Raw genomic sequence first — 6,201 nt, 5'->3', positions numbered from 1 at the left:
CCTCCCGAATATACTCAAGAATGCTATTTTGAAATAAAGCATCGATAGCCATCATCAGGACTTTTTTTTTTTTTTAAGTAAAAGTAAAACCTAGGGGTTTTGGCTGAGGTTGTTCCCTGTCTGATTCAGCCCACAGATGGGGCTTCCTGCCCTAAGGAAGGATCATGTATCACAGGGCCCGGAGGTCTCAGAGAGTCCAGCAGCGCTACCTGAAGGGCTGCCTTACCTGTGTCCTGCCAATTCTGTTTCCAGACTGGAGAGCTGCGTATTACAAGCCAGATTCCATGCCAGTCCTCTGGGCCGGGGGGTGGGGGGGGTGAAACAACACCACAGACCAATAAGGAGAAAGGTGACAGCAGTCAGAGCCTCGCAAACAGAAGACAGAGAGGGAGGAATGGAAGAGAGACCTGAATAAAGAAGCCCGCCAAAAAGTGGCAAGGTCCTGCTAGGGCACAAGACCATGTGTCCAGTAACTTGGCACGTGGCTCCTGACATCCTGTGACAAACTTAGACGGGTGGTCTATCAAGATAGAATCCTAAGAGTCACCCGCAGCTGTCTCTAAGCCTACATCGGCCATCCAAAGGGTGAGGAGACCAAGAGTTTGGAAGCTACTTCTGCAGCCTGAAGAGGAAAGGTCCACAGTCACCCGCCAGCTCTCTCAGCCTTCCTCATACACAGCCAAGCCAGATCTCCTGCATCAATCCCTAATCCCTTTCCACATTCCTAATCCCTACTCACAGCTCAGCCTCGGTAGCAGCAAGCGAGCAGTGCTCTTGTGGAGGTGAGAGAAGTGATTTAAGTTCAAAAGATTTGAACTTTAAAGTTACCCAGGCTTCAGTTCCAATCGGACTCTATCAGCTCCTGGTTGTGCTGGCCTGGACAAGGCACTTCGCTTCCACTGGCCTCAGCTTCTTCACCTGTAAAATGGGAATAAGGCTGCTAAGGTATTAAACGAGGTAGAACTTGCTACATGGGATGAACCTGAGGAGCTGGAAGACTAGTGACCACCTACAAGCGTACCTGCCACCCCCACCGCCCCCAGGAAACACCTCCTTCCTTTTCATCTTGAACACACAGCATAGAGGCAGGGACTCTGGGGCGCTCGTGTGCATTTTTCTGAACTGATGCTTCAAGGAAAGCAGATCACCCAGGATTTCTCCTGCCAGGAAAAGAAATGGGTTTTTGAAAATGATACGCAGCTAACTTCGCCTGCTCAAAGTGGGCCCCTTAGTGCTGTGGAGCTGATCGCTGACTCCTAAGAAAAGCAAACCATGCCTGCGGAGCCTCAGGGAGAAAGCGAGGCTAAACCACTGGAACCACACAGCCCTCTGGGACTGGGAGCTGCGTGGGCGGCCCCGACTCTGAGCAGACAGGAATTAGAAAGAAAATGTGGCAGGAAGCCGGACTGGAATCTAGCTGCCACCTTGATCTCCCTTCTGTTTTGAAGAGCCTCTTTGCGGCTCTTGCTAGGGAGTTAGCACGGCTAGGAAAATAGCTTTCGAGCTGGAGGTGCAGGGAGGTGAATTCTATCCAGTGGAAGGCATGGAGCTGGCCAAGCGCTTGGTCAGTTCCGCCCAGAGGAGGGGCGCGGGGCGCTCCAGGGGCAGCGCTTCCCTGGCTGCTTCTCTGGCTGGTGAAAATGATTTAGGACAAAATGTGACCAATTCTTCCAATCCTTTGTACTCCTTTTATATAGCCTATTTTTTTTTTTTTTTTGGTTTATTTTCTCATATTATCTAGGGAAAAAGGTGTTTTTGTTTTTGTTTTTTTAAATAAAACTAAGGAGTGATATTGATTAGAGTATTTTGGAAGATTGCATTTTGACCACATTGCCTTAGTGCAGCCAGGCATATGCATATAGTACCCGGAGTGGGATCGTGCGTATGCATATAGTGCCCGGAGTGCAGTCGTGCATATGCCTGTAGTGCCCGGAGTGCAGTCGTGTGTATGCATATAGTACACAGAGTGTGATCGTGCGTATGCATATAGTGCCCATAGTGCACCATGTATATGCATATAGTGCTATTAGTGCGCTTGGTGGCCGTGATGGTTATGCCACACTCACTGAGGTCAAACCTCTCTTACCAATGGAGAAACTGAGGCCCAAAGACATTACCCAGGGTCACAACATCTGCTGCTGCATGATAGATTTAGAATTTATGAAGTTTTATTAATTCTTAAGTAGTAACTAATCTTCATCTCAGAGCAACATGCTCTGTATCACTACATATATTTAACAGAAGACAAGCCCCAAATGCAGCTTCAGGGAAGCACCCACTTCCAAATCTGTCACATGCATCCTCTCCCATGTGCCCCTACATTTTTAAATAATCTGATGGCACTGAACTTCATTTAAAAAATCAATTTTAGGTAGAATCTTTTGATTTTCCAAAATGAAGCCTTAGGTCTTCTCTGATGTTGTCTTCCTGTCCCAACTAGTAGTCATTCTTACATTTCCAATTAAATAAAAAAAATCAGCAGATAAATTATTACCAGGTTTTAAATACTTTACTGAGTCAAGTAATGATAGGCTCTCATTTCCTTTTTTAATCAACCTTTTATTGTTCCTAGAATTAATATTTGCCTTCCATGTATTTTTCCTTCTGTTGTCATTAATTCTTCTCACAGTCCCCAGGAGAGTGCACTGCCCCCTGCACTGCTTTCCACATACACTGGGCTTCCTATACAGGATTTTTCTTGGATGAAAGTTTCTTTCTTTCTTTGAAGATAGAGTCTCACTATATAGTACAGGCTGATAATTTCTTCAGTAAGTAATTATTCATTTTGATGGAGTACTGCCTGAGTATAGATGCATAGGTTGTCAAATTTTATTAAAATGGCTGTATTATAACTTTGTGGATAATTAATAGCTTGGCTGGGGATAGAATTTTCCATCTAATTGATAGTTTGGCTGGGTATAAATTTTCTACTCAGTATTTAGGCTTGATATAGACTCTTCCACTTAATTTATGTTTTAATGGGGGTTAGACTTTTCCCTCAGTATTTTGGAAGCATTGCCCCTTGGACCTCTAGCTTTCAAGTTTGTATTTGAGAGATCACTCTGACTTCTGACATTTTAAAGTATGATCTTTTCTGGGATGTTTTCTTTATGCCTTCAGAGAGGAACAATGTACCAAGTATCTACTGTATGTTTAACATAAAGCTTTACAAACACTTTAATTGTCCTCAGAAAAACTGAGATGGATATTACTTTTCTTCTTTTTAAATAAAGGAACTGAAACTTACATAGGCTAAGAAACCTACTTAGTGAATAGAGGCCTGTCACTGTAGGTCAAGCTAACACGACCTCATCAAAAGGTTCTCACACACATTTTGTGTTTCACATGAATTGCTGGTTCTGCACATCATTCAGGGCTGCTGGCTCTGGAGATTCTGATTCTGTAGGTTCTTCTGTGCTTCCTGCACCAGCACAAGGGAATGTGGTGAATGAGATGTAGGAGGGGCCACTTTTGATTGGGAATAGAAAGTAAAATCTAGAAACCAGGGGACAATTGGCATCTGGAGCACAGTACATATTTTCCAGCATCCCCCCTGGACATTTATGTGAGCATGGAAGGAAGAGGAAGGGAAAGCCCTGCAAGGAAGAAGGTGGACTTCAAAGAGGAAGATCAAAGATAGCCGCAGGAAAGCAGACTTCTAGATCTCGTAGTCCCCATTCAAATACCAATTTTGTCATCTTAGTCAAGTTGCCAAAGTACTGGGGGGGGGGTGACCTCAGTTTTCTCATCTGCAAAATAGAAATGGTAATACTTAATCTCAAAGACTAATGAGGTACATGTATTAAATTATCTATAATGCATACAAACCTCTTACTATAGTACCTGGAACACAGTAAATTCTCAGTACAAGGGCAATGTTAATTGTATCATGTTGCTTCACTCTCAGTATTCTACAGATCTTTCAAATATTTATAAGTAATTTACTATTCAGAGTTTTAGAATTTTCTTCAATAAATCAAGAGTTCTGACCTACAGAGAAACAATTTAAAATGCAATCTGACTTTCTTGTGTGGGTGGGAGGGGCAGGTGAATAGTAGCCAAATGTTTATATTTTCTTCTTTGTTCAGAATGCTTTTCCTTAGAATGTTGTCCAGGAACCATGGATTTGTTATAAAAATAAAGGGAAGAGACTTCCCTGGGATTTGGAATGCATAGGGAGTCAGAAGTTCTAAACAAATCCAGTAATATATATGCACAATGATGTGGACCCCTGGCCTCCTCTGGCCTGTAAAGGGATCATGGTGCGCCCTCTGGTGGTTCATCTATTTAAATGGCTTCTGCCCTGGGGAACATACTGTTTAAGGCACCACAGGTATCTATCAAAATTAAGATAAGATCCACGGTTTGGACACAACTTTCCACAGACTTCTGGAAATGACCAGCTCAAGGCTCCCCTCTGTGATTTTTAGGGGACTGTTGCTTAGCACAAGTGTATTGCTGAGTTGCATATGTGTTTTCAAGAACATATTCTAGGTATATGGGTTATTTTGATCTGTCTTGAAATGAAACCAGGAAGTAAAAGGTAGCACTGTGATGAAAACTATTTCTGGGGGTGTGGTCCATCTGTAGGTTGTGATGATCTTGCACACCTGGATAGGGAACTTTGATTGATTTCTCTGGCCAAGTGATCCTTAAAGCCATAGGGAGCTACCAAAGAATTTAATGGAAGAGGGAACTCAAGGAAGACAGAAGGGCACTTTGGTTTACATGAGGCAGATGGATTGCAGTACAGAAAATATTAGAAACAGGAGGAGAGGTGGGCTGCTGTTGAGGAAGAGCAAGTGAGAGGTGGCAGTAGCCCGGACTGGGTAGTGGTGATACAGATGGAAAGGAGACAAAGTCTTAAAGTTATTTGGAAGTTCTCACCACACAGAATTTCATTATTGCTTAGATATGGAGATATAAAAATGGGAAGGAATTGAGAACGCTGCTCAGCTTACTCTGGCTTGGGCAATTGGACAGATAGTGGTGACATTCACTAGAATCAGAAGTCTTGAGGAGGCAAAGGCTTGAAGGAGGCAGTGAGGAGCCCAGTTTAGAGCACATTCATTTAGGGAAACTGTGGGCCTCTCAAAGTGGGAAGTCTGCTGAGGCATAACTTCCCTGTTCTGCAGGTGCACCTCAAGTGCCGGGGTGATGGGCAGCAATTAGTGCCATTGGGACCCTGGTCATGCCTGGCGGGGGATGATCACAAGAAGAGGGGAGTACAGCAAAGAAACTCAACATTACAACATCCCTTTCCCCAAAACATCTATTTTCCATGCTAATATTATAATTGACTCAGGCACAGGTCATCTCTGGATGTCAAACCATTTGTTTGTAAACAAGGACTTTTTTGCCCAATCTAATGAAGATCATTTATTACAACAAGGAGGAAAAGTTTTAGAGTAAAGAAATTCAGGTGGCAACATTAGCATCTCCACATAGATTATTTATTATAAGGAGGGAAAGATACCCTAGACTGGATAAATCCCATGGATAGCCACTGCACCATGTGAATGGTTTGCATTGCTGCTAATGGGCACCTGATGTCAGATGGCTCGGAACGTGACGTGTCCTGAGAACACAGTGTGTGCATCATGTTCAGAATCTCACATCAAAGGAAACACCAGGCAAATGCAAATCCAGTAGCATGCTGGCCTGCATGCTGCAAAAATGCCCGTATGATAGAAGACAAACATAGAAGAACAATTCTCAAATAAAAGTGGCCAAAAAAACGTGACAATTCAATGCGAACATGCAATTCTGGACTGAGAAAATGTGTTATAAAGGACAACCCTGGAAAGGCTGGCAAGTTTTGAATATGATTGTGTTCACAAGTAGAGCCATATCACTGCTAAATTTCTTAAATTTGATCATTGATCTTTCTTCCCAGGTGATGCCTGCCTAAGTGTTTAGGTGGGAAAGGCTGCAATGCCTACAATTCACTTCAAATACTTTCCAGCAGTAGTAGTAGTAGTAATAATAATAATAATAATAATAATAATAATAAATATATATGAGAGAGAAAGCAAGCTTGGCAAAATATTAATAATTGGTAAATACAGATAAAATATACAGGTATTCAATGTACTTTTTTTGCAACTTTCAGGGGTATACACACACACATACTCACAGAAACACATTTTTTCACAATAAAAAGAAAAGAAACACATCATCCCATATACAAGCAGAGACTGA

At 42.6% G+C, this 6,201-nt stretch overlaps 1 long non-coding RNA gene across 1 annotated transcript; it reads right to left on the bottom strand.

Annotated features, from left to right (window-relative positions):
- Nucleotides 1-440: 440 nt before the first annotated feature.
- On the bottom strand, nucleotides 441-3,749 carry LOC111818312. Its single transcript, XR_002822337.1, has 3 exons — nucleotides 3,687-3,749; nucleotides 2,087-2,138; nucleotides 441-918 (listed from the first exon to the last, which is right to left on the bottom strand). It is a non-coding gene; the product is annotated as an uncharacterized LOC111818312 (long non-coding RNA).
- Between the last annotated feature and the right edge of the window lie 2,452 nt (nucleotides 3,750-6,201).

The sequence above is a fragment of the Octodon degus genome, unplaced genomic scaffold (genome assembly GCF_000260255.1).
Source record: "Octodon degus isolate 3935 unplaced genomic scaffold, OctDeg1.0 scaffold00087, whole genome shotgun sequence".
NCBI lineage: Eukaryota > Metazoa > Chordata > Mammalia > Rodentia > Octodontidae > Octodon > Octodon degus.
This window is presented reverse-complemented; position numbering and strand designations above follow the sequence as displayed.